Source organism: Grampus griseus (genome assembly GCF_964374135.1).
Source record: "Grampus griseus genome assembly, chromosome: 4".
NCBI lineage: Eukaryota > Metazoa > Chordata > Mammalia > Artiodactyla > Delphinidae > Grampus > Grampus griseus.
Genome location: NC_138997.1, coordinates 36,398,672 through 36,415,116, shown reverse-complemented (window position 1 = coordinate 36,415,116; position 16,445 = coordinate 36,398,672). Strand labels below are relative to the sequence as shown.

The window sequence follows — 16,445 nt, the reverse complement described above, 5'->3', positions numbered from 1 at the left end:
GAATCCTAAAGATGCCACCAGAAAACTACTAGAGCTAATCAATGAATTTCGAAAAGTTGCAAGATAAAAAATTAATGCACAGAAATCTCTTGCATTCCTATACACTACTGACGAAAATCTGAAAGAGAAATTAAGGAAAGACTCCCATTTACCATTGCAATAAAAAGAATAAAATACCTAGGAATAAACCTACCTACGGAGACAAAAGACCTGTATGCAGAAACTATAAGACAGTGATGAAAGAAAGTAAAGATGATACAAACAAATGGAGAGATATACCATGTTCTTGGATTGGAAGAATCAATATTGTGAAAATGACTATACTACCCAAAGCAGTCTACAGACTCAATGCAATCCCTATCAAATTACCAATGGCATTTTTTATGGAACTAGAACAAAAAATCTTAAAATTTGTATGGAGACACAAAAGACCCCAAATAGCCAAAGCAGTCTTGAGGGAAAAAAACGGAGCTGGAGGAATCAGACTCCCTGACTTCAGACTATACTACAAAGCTATAGTAATAAAGAAAATATAGTATTGGCACAAAAACAGAAACAAAGATCAATGCAACAAGATAGAAAGCCCAGAGATAAACCCACGCACCTATGGTCAACTTATCTATGACAAAGGGGGCAAGGATAAAAATGGAGAAAAGACTGTCTCTTCAATAAGTGGTGCTGGGAAAACTGGACAGCTACATGTAAAAGAATGAAATTAGAACACTCCCTAACACCATAAAATAACACCTAACAAAAATAAACTCAAAATGGATTAGAGACCTAAATGTAAGACCGGACACTATAAATCTCTTAGAGGAAAACACAGGAAGAACACTCTTTGACATAAATCACAGCAAGATCTTTTTGATTCACCTCCTAGAGTAATGGAAATAAAAAGAAAAATAAACAAATGGGACCTAATGAAACTTCAATGCTTTGCACAGCAAAGGAAACCATAAACAAGATGAAAAGACAACCTCAAAATGGGAGAAAATATTTGCAAACAAATCAACAGACAAAGGGTTAATCTCCAAAATATATAAACAGCTCATGCAGCTCAATATTAAAGAAACAAACCACCCAATCCAAAAATGCTCAGAAGACCTAAATAGACACTTCTCCAAAGAAGATATACAGATGGCCAAGAAGCACATGAAAAGCTGCTCAACACCAGTAATTATTAGAGAAATGCAAATCAAAACTACAATGAGGTATCACCTCACACCAGTTAGAATGGGCATCATCAGAAAATCTACAAGCAACAAATGCTGGAGAGGGTGTGGAGAAAAGGGAACCCTCTTGCACTGTTGGTGGGAATGTAAATTGATACAGCCACTATGGAGAACAGTATGGAGTTTCCTTAAAAAACAAAAATAGAATTACCATATGACCCAGCAATCCCACTACTGGGCATATACCCAGAGAAAACCATAATTCAAAAAGACACATGCACCCCAATGTTCACTGCAGCATTATTTACATTAGCTAGGTCATGGAAGCAACCTAAATGCCCATCAACAGACAAATGGATAAAGAAGATGTGGTATATATATACAATGGAATATTACTCAGCCATAAAAATGAATAAAATTGGGTAATTTGTAGAGATGTGGATGGATCTAGAGACTGTCATACAGAGTGAAGTAAGTCCAAAAGAGAAAAACAAACATCATATATTCATGCATATATGTGGAACCTTGAAAAATGGTACAGATGAACCGGTTTGCACGACAGAAATTGAGACACAAATGTAGAGATAAATGTATGGACACTAAGGGGGGAAAGTGGTGGGCAGTGGGTTGGTGGTTGTGGGATGAATTGGGAGATTGGGATTGACATGTATACACTGATGTGTATAAAATCGATGACTAATAAGAACCTGCTGTATAAAAAAATAAATAAAATTAAATTCAAAATAAAAAAGGAGGAATCTGGGACTTAAATCATCTGTTCACTGAATATTTATTGACATCTCAGCACCATATTGGGTCCTGGGGATATAACAAGCAAAAAAAACACAGTCACTTCCCTTACAGAGTTCAATCTAGCAAGGGTTATGATCTATCTGTGTAAAAGCAGTACTTCAAAAAAGCAGCTGTCGAAATGCTTTAAAAGTCCTTAGTCAGCCAATTCTAAGTAGCCGCATTACACATCTCACTGGCCTATACTGAAGAAGCAGAATGCGATGTTTTGATGAATGGTTCTTAGTTAAAATGTCGAAGCATACCTCATCATTGGCCCAATAGTTACAGAAAAAGTACAAGTTTTTATGTGAGTAAAGGCAGTCGACTGAGCTTTACACATTTTTTTTTTAAGAAATGCATTTAGCTTTGACATTTCAAACTGAGACGTGGCATGGGAAGGCTAGATGTTGGGATGAAAAACTTGTAAATTATAGCATTTCAGTGTAAATTTTTAGTTTTTCAGATAATTCATTTCTAAGTACTGGCTCTCTTCTCTATGACATTCCATTGCACTGGTACTTGCCAGCTTCCAAACTGAAAGGATTCCAAGGAACCAAATGCCCTTGGGTTAAAGCAGGAGAAGGAAAAACAAATTAATTTTCAAGGGTTAATGCTACAAATTCTTATAAAATAAAATAATTGGGAGTCAAATGTAAATAAATATATGGATAGCCATATACTTTTTTTCTTAATGATTTTATAAATTTTTATGCTTACAGTGAAAAAAAAAAACTCCAGGCAATCATGCTTCCTTCAGGGAAGACCACCATTACATCAGACCTTTTTTCAAATCTTCCTAAGCCACAATGTCCTTTCACTAATGGAGCCCATGGAGAGAAAAACTTACTTCTCAGATTTAACAGGGTTGCTGATTCTGAAGAATACTTATAAGAAATTTGACCAATTCATCAGGAATCTTGCAAAGTTTTCAATATCTTGTGATTAAAGTTAGAATTCTCTTTTTTAAATTGTTTCCAGTATTCTATTTCTAATAAAAACTTTAGAGGACTATACAGAAATGTGTGCAACTGCGTGAGGTCCAAAAAAGGGTACTATGATATTGACTTCCATGACTATTAAGAAAATATAATCCTTCCCTCTGAATCTCCAGCACCATTCTTAAAATGTCAAAGCATAATCCTCATTTAATTCTGTCAACAAAATATTGGAGGAAAAAGTATTTGAGTAAATGAATGAAGTGATTCTTGGGATCAAGTGTGTTTGTGGTACAGCAGTAATAATAGTTGTGTTGTGAACAGCACTGACAAGTCAGAGGGTGGGGACAGCTTTAGCAAAGGAGATAACTTGGGGGTGAGAGGGGCAGTGAAACCACTTCAGAGAGGGCTGTGGTATCTGTGATCTCATGACTATTTTTTGCGTAACTCACTAGTATTGTTTCCCTGCCCAGGCTGTCACACTACATTCCTCCTGTTATGAGAAAGGTACAAATGCATAAAACTAAGGTGGCATGAGATGTTTTGTCAAGAAAGCTACTACCAAGGTACCGATCTATCCTAAATTTCCTTCCCTCCACATCTACAAAGGCAACTGTGTTTATGGTTTCAGTACACAATATTAAATAAAATCAGAGTCCCCAACAAAATCTCAAATCTATTTCATGTCCTCTATTTATAAAGTATGGATGTATTTCTATAAAAAATTAATATATCAAAATGTCATTACTTAGAAGGTCAAATTTTCAAGTATATGGAAATATCAAATATGCAGAGTTATTCATTCCTTGTGAGTTTCCTGCACTTTTGAGAAATAAAAACTTAGAGAATATTCTCTATTATTACAAAAGGAAGAGACAATTGACAGAAGCCTGCATCTATTAGGTCAGCTCTTTTTAGTTTGCTGGGTTGAAAGAAGAACACTTCTGCTTTATGAGTTTAATTTACATCTTTTTCTGGTGCTAGTAACATTACTGGTACCCACTTACATCCCCTTAGCTTTCACCTTCACATCATGAAGCTTGTGAACACCTGAAGGCCTGAGGGCTTTTCTCTGGCTACAGGGAATGTGCTCAATATGCATGGAGAACAAACCAGGAGTGCAGAGAATCAACACTCAAAGAAGCACCTCCCAACAAATGATGGATGAGGAGCTGAGAGATATATACCCAGCTTCCTTACTCCCTGGTTGTGATAGCTCTGAGATATGCTAAATCTATTCTATCTCCCGAGTTCCTCTGCAGGACTGAGCCCTTTGTTATATCTGGTGAGTGAATTGATAACACACCGTTTAGCGTTGTCTTTCCCTTCCCCCTCTCCTCCATTTGTGTTCCTTGGGATCGCCTGACAAATGAATTACTCTGCACCTAAATCACTGTCTCTGGGTTTACTCTGCGATAACCCAACCCAAAACCCATGGCAGAATTTATACTTCCACTGTATATAGGTTTTTAAGTGTGGGCCAGAGTTCACATATAAATATAAACAGGTTAGGGTCTGAGAAGCTTTTAATTAGCCCATGTGTTTGGCAGTCAGAAGTTATACTAGGACTTCTGTTTCTCCCCATGAGGGATTAACAGCCAAGAGTACTGCTCTCCTGCTTAAAAGAAAAAAAAAAGATCTATATGTGAAAATAAGTATTTTCTGACATTGGACAACAGCCAGAGCAAGACTGTGACTGATGAGAGAAGAAAAACAAATGAAGTGATCTTTTTATTTTCTCCAAATTATTGCCAAATTATTGGAGGCAGCTTTAGAGCCACAGGGAAGGAAAAATCTAAGGAAGCTCAGGGTCTCACAGTCTGTTGCAGGGCAGGAGATGAGAGTTCAGGGAGGCTGAGGCAGCTAGAATTCCTGGGACAGGGTAGCAGGAAGGGGGAGCTGCAGATAAAGAGCTCTGGAATCTGAAGAGAAAGCCCTTTGAGGCTTTGCCAGGTGCTGATCACCACACATCTGGGTTAACACTCCACACAACTGTGGAAAGACCCACCTGAAGAAATTATTAGAACTCAAGCCAGGCTGGGAATAGTTTGTCTTTTCATGGGCCAGAGAGGAAAATGTTGATAATCCATGGAACTTGGATAGAATCCTCAGAAGGGTATCACCTGTGTAGTCAGTTAAATTATCCCTAAATTAAAGGCTGCTGTGGACCCACCAAAATAAAGCACAAAAGCAATATTTGAAAGTGTCAGTATGATCCAAAGTAGCCTAATCACGTGCTAAAACCAGGCCCAACACTTCTATCTACCTGGCTTTCATGTCTACATTAACAAAGAATAAAACAACACAATGTTCAAAATATTCTGTATCCAATAAGAATTACCAGATATGCAGAGCAGAAAACTATGACTCCTAAGCAGGAGAAGAAAAATCAATCAATAGAAACAGGCAAGGAATGGCAGAAAAGGTGGAATTAGTAGGCAAAGACCTTAAGGCAGATTTTATGAATTTTATAAATGTGCTCCAGTACATAGAAAAGGTATGTACATAATGGCGAGAGAAATGGAAGATATAAAAAGACCTTGGGGGAGGATCTTCAAGATGGCGGCAGAGTAAGACATGGAGATCACCTTCCTCCCCACAAATACATCTACATGTTGAACAGCTCCTATAGAACACCTACTGAACGCTGGCAGAAGACCTCAGACTTCCCAAAAGGCAAGAAACTCCCCACGTACCTGGGTGGGGCAAAAGAAAAAACAGAGACAAAAGAATAGGGACGGGACCTGCCCCTCTGGGAGGGAGCTGTGAAGGAGGAAAATTTTCCATACACTAGGAAGCCCCTTCACTGGTGGACATGGGGGATGGGGGGAAGCTTCGGAGCCACAGAGGAGAGCACATCAGCAGGGGTGCAGAGGGCAAAGTGGAGAGATTCCTGCACAGAGGATTGGTGCCGACCAGCATTCACCAGCCCGAGAGGCTTGTCTGCTCATCCGCTGGGGCGGGTGGGGGCTGGGACCTGAGGCTCCAGCTTCGGAGGTCAGATCCCAGGGAGATGACTGGAGTTGGCTGCGTGAACATAGCCTGAAGGGGGCAGGTGCACCACAGCTAGCCTGAGGGGACTCCAGGAAAAAGTGTGGAACTGCCTAAGAGACAAGGGATCATTGTTTCGGGGTGCGCGAGAAGAGGGGTTTCAGAGCACCACCTAATAAGCTCCAGAGACTGGCGCAAGCCACAGCTACCAGCGCGGACACCAGAGACGGGCCTGAAATGCTAAGGCTGCTTCTGCAGCCACCAAAAAGCCTGTGTGCAAGCACAGGTCACTATCCACACTTCCCCTCCTGGGAGCCTGTGCAGCCCGCCACTGCCAGGGTCCCGTGAGCCAGGGACAACTTCCCCAGGAGAACACACAGCGCACCTCACGCCGGTCTCTGCCTCTGCAGGCTCACCCTACATTTCGTACCACTCCCACCCCTCAACTTGAGTGAGCCAGAACCCCCTAATCAGCTGCTCCTTTAACCCCGTCCTCTCTGAGCAAAGAACAGACGTTGTCAGGTGACCTTAACCAGAGGCTGGGCCAGATCGAAAGCTGAACCCCAGGAGCTGTGCAAACAAAGAATAGAAAGGGAAATTTCTCCATGTAGCCTCAGAGCAGCAGATAAAATCTCCACAATCAACTTGATGTACCCTGCATCTATGGAATACCTGAATAAACAACGAATCATCCCAAATTGAGGCAGTGGACCATCAAACTCCAGTGCTGGACACCTTATGCCAAACAACTACTAAGACAGGAACACAACCCCACCCATTAGCAGAGAGGCTGCTTAAAATCATACTAACTTCACAAACAGCCCAAAACACACTACTGGACACTGTCCCGCCCACCAAAAAGACAAGATTCAGCCTCATGCACCAGAACACAGGCACCAGTCCCCTCCATAAGGAAGCCTACACAACCCAATGAAACAATGTCACCCACTGGGGGCAGACACCAAAAACAATGGGAACTACGAACCTGCAGTCTGCAAAAAGGAGACCCTCCAAAAAAGTAAGTTAAGCAAAATGAGAAGACAGAGAAAAATGCAGCAGATGAAGGAACAAGGTAAAAACCCACCAGACCAAACAAATGAAGAGGAAATAGGCAGTCCACCTGAAAAGAATTCAGAGTAATGATAGTACGGTTGATCCAAAATCTTCGAAATAGAATGAGGGAAGTACAAGAAATGTTTAACAAGGAACTAGAAGAACTAAAGAGCAAACAAACAAATATGAACAACACAATAAATGAAACTAAAAATTCTCTAGAAGGAAACAATAGCAGAATACCTGAGGCAGAAGAATGGAGAAGTGACCTAGGAGATAAAATAGTGGAAATAACTACTGCAGAGCAGAATAAAGAAAAAAGGATGAACAGAATTGAAGACAGTCTCAGCGACCTCTGGGACAACATTAAACACACCAACATTCGAATTATAGGGACCCCAGAAGAAGAAGAGAAAAAGAAAGGGAATGAGAAAATATTTGAAGAGATTACAGTTGAAAAGTTCCCTACTATGGGAAAGGAAATAGTCAATCAAGTCAAGAAATCACAGAGAGTCCCATACAGTATAAATCCAAGGAGAAACACACTAAGACACATATCAATCAAACTATCAAAAATTAAATACAAAAAAAATATTAAAAGCAGCAAGGGAAAAGCAACAAATAACACTAAAGGGAATCACCAAATGGTTAACAGCTGATCTTTCAGCACAAACTCTACAAGCCAGAGGGAGTGGTAAGACATACTTAAAGTGATGACAGGGGAAAACCTACAACCAAGATTACTCAACCCAGCAAGGATCTCATTCAGATTTGAGAGGTAAATTAAAATGTTCACAGACAAGCAAAAGCTAAGAGAATTAGCACCACCAAACCAGCTTTACAACAAATGCTAAAGGAACTTGTCTACACAGGAAACACAACAGAAGGAAATGACCTACAATAACAAACCCAAAACAATTAAGAAAATGGTAATAGGAACATACATATCAATAATTACCTTAAATGTAAACAGATTAAATGCTCCAACCAAAAGACATAGACTGGCTGAATGGATACAAACACAAGACCCATATATATGCTGTCTACAAGAGACCCACTTCAGACCTAGGGACACATACAGACTGAAAGTGAGGGGATGGAAAAAGATATTCCATGCAAATGGAAATCAAAAGAAAACTGGAGTAGCAATACTCATATCAGACAAAATAGAATTTCAAATAAACACTATTACAAGAGATAAAGAAGGACACTACATAATGATCAAGAGATCAACCCAAGAGGAGATATAACAATTCTAAATATTTATGCACCCAACATAGGAGCACCTCAATACATAAGGCAAATGCTAAAAGCCATAAAAGGGGAAATCGACAGTAACACAATAATAGTAGGGGACTTTAAACCCACTTTCACCGATGGACAGATCAACCAAAATGAAAACAAATAAGGAAACACAAGTTTTAAATGATACATTAAACAAGATAGACTTAATTGTTATTTATAAGACATTCCATCCAAAAACAACAGAATACACTTTCTTCTCAAGTGCTTATGGAACATTCTCCAGGATAGATAATACCTTGAGTTACAAATCAAGCCATGGTAAATTTAACAAAATTAAAATCGTATCAAGTATCTTTTCCGACCACAATGCTATGAGACTAGATATAAATTACAGAAAAAATCTGTAAAAAATAAAAACACATGGAGGCTAAACAATATGCTACTAAATATCCAAGAGATCACTGAAGAAATCAAAGAAGAAATCAAAAAATACCTAGAAAGAAATGACAATGTAAACACGACAACCCAAAACCTATGGGATGCAGAAAAAGCAGTTCTAAGAGGGAGGTTTATAACAAATACATTCCTGCCTCAAGAAACAAGAAAAATCTCAAATAAACAACCTAAACTTACACCTAAAGCAACTGGAGAAAGAAGAACAAAAAAACCCCTAAAGTTAGCAGAAGGAAAGAAATCATAAATACCAGATCAGAAATAAATGAAAAAGAAATGAAGGGGGCTTCCCTGGTGGCGCAGTTGTTGAGAGTCCACCTGCTGTTGCGGGGGACACGGGTTCATGCCCCGGTCTGGGAAGATCCCACATGCCACAGAGCGGCTGGGCCCGTGAGCCATGGCCTCTGAGCCTGCGCGACTGGAGCCTGTGCTCCGCAGTGGGAGAGGCCACAACAGTGAGAGGCCCGTGAAATGCAAACAAAAAAAAAAAAAAAAAAAAAAGGAAAAAGAAAAGAAATGAAGGAAACAATGGCAAAGATCAATAAAACTAAAAGCTGGTTCTTTGAGAAGATAAGCAAAATTGATAAACTATTTCCAGACTCATCAAGAAAAAAAGGAAAAAGACTCAAATCAAGACAATTAGAAATGAAAACAGAGAAGTAACAACGAACACTGCAGAAATACAAAGAATCAGGATGGATAACTACAAGCAATTATATGCCAATAAAACGGACAATCTGGAAGAAATGAACAATATCTTAGAAAAGCACAACCTTCTGAGACTGAACCAGGAAGAAATAGAATATATAAACAGACTAATCACAAGCACTGAAATTGAAACTGTGATTAAAAATCTTCCAACAAACAAAAGCCTGGGACCAGATGGCTTCACAGGCAAATTCTATCAAACACTTAGAGAAAAGCCAACAGCTATCCTTCTCAGACTCTTCCAAAATATAGAAGAGAGAGGAACACTCCCAAACTCATTCTATGAGGTCACCATCACCCTGATACCAAAACCAGACAAAGATGTCACAAAAAAACAAAACTACAGGCCAATAACACTGATAATCATAGACGCAAAAATCCTCAACATAATACTAGCAAACAGAATCAAGCAGCCCATTAAAAGGATCATACACCATGATTAACTGGGGTTTATCCCAGGGATGCAAGGATTCTTCAAAATATGCAAATCAATCAATGTGATACACCATATTAACAAAGTGAAGGATAAAAACCATATGATCATCTCAATAGATGCAGAAAAAGCTTTCGACAAAATTCAACACCCATTTATGATAAAAACGCTCCAGAATGTAGGCATAAGGGAACTTACCTCAGCACAATAAGGCCATATATCACAAACACACAGCAAACATCATTCTCAATGGTGAAAAACTGAAACCATTTCCACTAAGATCAGGAAAAAGACAAGTTTGCCCACTCTCACTGCTATTATTCAACATAGTTTTGGAAGTTTTATCCACAGCAATCAGAGAAGAGAAAGAAATGTAGAGAATCCAAATTGGAAAAGAAGAAGTAAAGCTGTCACTGTTTGCAGATGACATGATACTATACATAGAGAATCCTAAAGACGCTACCAGAAAACTACTAGAGCTAATCAATGAATTTGGTAAAGTAGCAGGAAACAAAATTACTGCACAGAAATCTCTTGCATTCCTATACACTAATGATGAAAAATCTGAAAGAGGAATTAAAGAAACACTCCCATTTACCACTGCAACAGAAAGAATAAAATACCTAGGAATAAACCTACCTAAGGACACAAAAGACCTGTATGCAGAAAACTATAAGACACTGATGAAAGAAATTAAAGATGATACAAACAGATGGAGAGATATGCCATGTTCTTGGATTGGAAGAATCAACATTGTTAAAATGACTATACTACCCAGAGCAATCTACAGATTCAATGCAATCCCTATCATATTACCGATGGCATTTTTCACAGAAGTAGAACAAAAAATTTCACATTGTGTATGGTAACACGTAAGACCCTGAATAGCCAAAGCAATCTTTGGGAAAGAAAAACTGAGCTGGAGGAATCAGGCTCCCTGACTCAGACTATACTACAAAGCTATAGTAATCAAGACAGTCTGGTACTGTCACAAAAACAGAAATATAGATCAATGGAACAGGATAGAAAGCCCAAAGAGAAATCCATGCACATATGGTCCCCTTATTTTTGATAAAGGAGGCAAGAATATACAATGGAGAAAAGACAGCCTCTTTTCTGGGAAAACTGGGCAGCTATGTGTAAAAGAATGAAATTAGAACACTCCCTAACAACATACACAAAAATAAGCTCAAAATGGATTAAAGACCTAAATGTAAGGCCAGAAACTATCAAACTCTTAGAGGAAAACATAGGCAGAACACTCTATGACATAAATCACAGCAAGATCCTTTTTGACCCACCTCCTAGAGAAATGGAAATAAAAACAAAAATAAACAAATGGGACCTAATGAAACTTAAAAGCTTTTGCACAGCAAAGGAGACAATGAACAAGAGGAAAAGACAACCCTCAGAATGGAAGAAAATATTTGCAAATGAAGCAACTGACAAAAGATTAATCTCCAAAATTTACAAGCAGCTCATGCAGCTCAAAATAACGAACAACCCAATCCAAAAATGGGCACAAGATCTAAATAGACATTTCTCCAAAGAAGATATACAGACTGAAAGGATGCTCAACATCACTAATCATTAGAGAAATGCAAATCAAAACTACAATGAGTTATCATGTCACACTGGTCAGAATGTCCATCATCAAAATATCTACCAACAATAAATGCTGGAGAGAGTGTGGAGGAAAGGGAACCCTCTTGCACTGTTGGTGGGAATGTAAATTGATACAGCCACTATTGAAAACAGTATGGAGGTTCCTTAAAAAACTACAAATAGAACTACCATACAATCCAGCAATCCCACTACTGGGCGTATACCCTGAAAAAACCATAATTCAAAAAGAGTCATGTACCACAATGTTCATTGTAGCACTATTTATAATAGCCAGGACAGGGAAGCAACCTACGTGTCCATTGACAGATGAATGGATAAAGAAGATGTGGCACATATATACAATGGAATACTACTCAGCCATAAAAATTTACAAAATTGAGCATTTGTAATGAGGTAGATGGACTTGGAGTCTGTCATACAGAGTGAAGTAAGTCAGAAAGAGAAAAACAAATACCGTATGCTAACAAATATATATGGAATCTAAAAAAAAAGGTTCTAAAAAACATAGGGGCAGTTCAGGTATAAGGACATAGATGTAGGGAACGGACTTGAGGACACGGGGAGGGGAAGGGTAAGCTGGGATGAAGTGAGAGAGTGGCATGGACATATATACACTACCAAATGTAAAATAGATAGCTAGTGGGAAGCAGCCACATAGCACAGCGAGATCAGCTCGGTGCTTTGTGACCACCTAGAGGGGTGGGATAGGGAGGGTGGGAGGGAGATGCAAGTGGGAGGGGATATGGGGATATATGTATATGTAATGCTGATTCACTTTGTTATACAGCAGCAACTAACACAGCAATGTAAAGCAATTATGCTTCAATAAAGATGTTTAAAAAAAGAAAAAGAAAAAGAAAACAACCTGGGGAGTTCCCTGGCAGTCCAGTGGTTAGGACTCTGTGATTCCACTGCCCGGGGCCTGCGTTTGATCCCTGGTTGGGGAGCTAAGATCCTGCAAGCAGTGCAGCCAATTTAAATAAATAAATAAACAAATAAAGTGAACACATGTCCCTAGCCTTTAAAAAATATATGAATGAAACTCCTGATTATGAAAAATTGAACCTTTGAAATGAGAAATTTCAAAGAATGAATGTCAAAAACTCTATTGACAGATGAATGGATAAAGATGTGGTACATATATATAATGGAATATTACTCAGCCATAAAAAAGAAAAAATTGGGTCATTTGTAGAGACGTGGATGGATCTAGAGACTATCATACACAGTGAAGTAAGTCATAAAGAGAAAAACAAATATCGTATATTAACACATATATGTGGAATCTAGAAAAATGGTACAGATGAACCGGTTTGCAGGGCAGAAATTGAGACACAGATGTAGAGAACAAACGTATGGACACCAAGCAGGGAAAGCGGCAGGGGGTGGTGGTGGTGGTGTGATTAATTGGAAGATTGGGATTGACATGTATACACTGATGTGTATAAAGTGTATGACTAATAAGAACCTGCTGTATAAAAAATAAATTAAATTAAAAAAAAAAAAGTCGAAAACTTCACTAACCTGTGAGGTCCATGGGATTTCACCTACTACTTTCCCCTCTTGCCCCAGGCCTCAGAGACTTTGTGCTGACTGCTCCCTCTGCCTGGAGAACACTGTCCAGATTCTGTCTGACTTGCTCCCTCACTCCCTCAAGTCTGTGCTCAAACGTCCCCTTCTCACGGAGGGCCTCCCTGGCTATCCCATGTAAACCCATATTCTCCGACCGACATAATCTCCTTCCCTGCTTTATATTTCACCATAAAATTTTTCACCATCTAACTTGCTCTACTTTTAATGTATGTGTTTTGGGGGGAGGTATTTGGTCAGTTTTGCTCACTACACTATAAACTTCATGAGGGCAAAGATATTTTTCCCTGTGTTCACCACTGTCTCCCTAACATCTACTGCAGTTTCTGGCACATAGTAAGTGCTCAAAGAATATTTGTCAAATGAATAGTTTAGAAAAATAACTCTGGCTCCAATGTATATTATTTGTCTATTATGACACAAAAGAAATAGAAAAGATACGATATAATGTATCTCTTCGTATTATACCTTCTGGCATCAATATATATCTTCATATTACTAGTTGTATGTTCTCAGCATTTCCTTCCTCCTTTTCTCTCTTACTAATAACCCAAAGACTATTTTTGCCCTCCCCTGATCAACACAGAAACCAAAACAAAGACTCAAAGTATTAACAGGGGTCTTAAGATGGCTGCTGGACGGCCAGCTATGGACCGCAGAAAAGATGTGGAGTGGGCTGCTACCTCCTGGCCTAAATTAAAGTGATGTTGAGTTGAATTCTGATGATGAAGCCACAGTAGAGAGCTCTGAACTTAACTTACAAGAAGGTAAAGAAGATGGGACCATTACAAACACAGAGGTCTCAGATATCCCTACAGATGGACCAAAAACTGAAGCAGAAGCAAATGTAAATGCATATGAAGAGTGTCTCTCTGGAATTCCCTTAAATATGTGGAATAAATTTCAAGAACTGCATACAAAACATTCTGAACAGAAAACCTCAACTTCAAGATCCAGAAAGAAAAAAAGAAAACGCTCCAGAAAAGGTAAATTGAAGAATGAAGAATCTCAAAGTGAACAGTCCTCAAGTGAAACCCAGTGGAAGGAGCTTACTCAGTATTTTGGAGTCAGCGATAGGTTTGACTCCCCTGTTAAAAGGAAAAAAATTGCAAAGTCGGGCCTTGAAAAGAGCATAGACCAGGCTGTGGAAGAGTGGAACATTGAGAAGGCTGAGGAACTCAGCAATCAGGTAGCTACTCGAGAGCTTGGTGCAAAAATTGCCAAAGTGATTGCCTGCCACAACTTTGTAAAAGCCAAAAAGGATGCTGAAAATTCATGGGCTGCTGAAAAAAAGAAGAAACTTGCCTGGGGGTTTGAAGCAAAGAAGAGGTGAGAAACCAAAAGCAACATGGGATATATGTGACTTGCCAGAGTTCTTCAAGACCTTTGAGATTTCACTTGAGTCTTCAGTTGCTCAATTTACTGAAAAGATTTTCCTGTTCATGTTAACTATGTCGGGAAACTGATGGAAATAGAAAAAGATAAGCATAAAATTTGGAAGTTGATTATCAAAAAAAAAAGTATTAACGGAAATGCAAAACAGAAAATTCGGTTGCAATGCACACTTTTTTTCTTCCTGCTCCTAAAGATTAGTTAAGGCCATATTTGTGGGAAGCAGAGAAGAAAGTTCAGTAGTGACTAACTAAAAAAGAAGGAAGGGCTGAGGCCTCAGAAGTAGGAGGGAAGAACAGGACCATCTGAAGGAACACCAAGAAGCTAAAAGGAGCCAACCCTGGGTGGCCCTACACTGCACACTTTGCCCTAAACGGAGAAATGGACCCTTTTTGTGAGGTAGGACATGAAGAAAAGCTTCACGCTTCTGATAAAATGGAACCGAACAGAACCACGTAGGAATTTCCCTAATAGATGAGATTTTTTTTTTAAACGAGAAAAATTAAAGAGCAGTACTGACTGGTGAGCATAGAACTGGAATGCAAACATAATTTTCTTTGCCTATAAGCTATTTAATGGCACAAGGAATCTCATGCCAAAGGCTTGGATAAGACAAGGGACCTAATCCACTCTAAGAAGAAAAGCACAGTCAAATTCTCATTAAAGTTAGAATTTTTAATAATTCCTACTATCATTTCTTCTTCAATAACAAGAACTTCTTATATCTTAGTCATTTGATGACCCTGAATGTGCAATTCTGATTATTCCTTAGAACACTTTTTTGTAAATTCTATTCCTAGGACCTCTGCCTCTAGAAAAATTGTCTTCTTATATCCTTGGTGTTGGAAGAGATCAATCTCAACCTGCCAAAGCAGTGGTAATCCCCCAGAGGGCTTGTAAAACAGACTGAAGGTGGGCCCCACTCTCAGAGGTTCTGATTCATAGGCTTGAGTTGAGACCTGAGCATTTGCATTTCTAACAAACTCCTAGGTGATCCCAGTGCTGCTGGTCCAGGTACCACACTTTAAGAACCACTGACTGAAGTATGGTATTTAATTTTTAAAGAGTTATAAGCATCTTTGGCTTCAATTAGCTGCTTTGTCTCTCTTATACAACTTGTATCCTTAGTTGCTGGCACAGGGTGGGCTCTCAGTAAGTATTTCTTGAATGAATGAGATAGGCTTGTTTCCAAAATCATACAAAAACAATCAGATATCATTACATCCATATTGAATTTTTTACCAGTTATAAAGATAGAACTTCTACATCATGAACATACTTTGTAAATGAAAAAGATATTTATAGAATAAGGCTTAGTTTTCTGTGTTATTTAATAAGTTGAGACTTTTATTTTATGCCATAAAAAAAATAGGTGTTAAAATACTTTCTTTAATTATCCTGAGCTAATGGGAAAGTTGAACTGATATATAAATCATTAACCAAGTCAACGAAAGACTAAATGACATCACTGTTTGCAGTACCAACCCAAGTTTCACAGTAGTTCAGAAACAAAAAAGGAAGGGAGGGTGCAAATACTTGAGGCATCGCATCATATACAGCAATATAGCAAATGTTGAAAACAAAAAAACCTGGGCTGGATCATCACCATATACTTGTCATAAGCTAAGGTTTTTGCACAGATGCCATATTTGTATGCAGTAGCTGGTTAACAGTAACAACATGCAGTAAAGAATAATATTTTATTAAATAATATTTTTAATTTTTTAATATTATACTATGTGATACACAATTACATTTGGGCGTTATCAAAAAAAGAGACTGTCATTTGAAACTAATTTGTTTCTAAAAGAGGAAAAAGAAACCAGTAACTATATTGATGACTCAAATGATGGTGCATCATATGCAAAGAATCAAGTAAACAAGTGAAACAAAAATTTAAAAACCCTTTCTACCCTAAAACTTAATACCAGGGATTTATTTTCAGCAGAACCACACCACCTACCACGTTAATTTAATGTTCATTTGAACTTTATTATTTTAATTTGATTGGTATTTAATTTGTAAATCTGTTGGCTTTATAATTATATAAAAACT

At 38.4% G+C, this 16,445-nt stretch overlaps 1 pseudogene across 1 annotated transcript; it reads left to right on the top strand.

Moving 5' to 3' along the window:
* Positions 1-13,639: 13,639 nt before the first annotated feature.
* On the top strand, positions 13,640-14,361 carry LOC309821650 (protein FAM204A-like; annotated as a pseudogene). Its single transcript has one exon. The product of its transcript is annotated as a protein FAM204A-like (transcript).
* Positions 14,362-16,445: the final 2,084 nt, after the last annotated feature.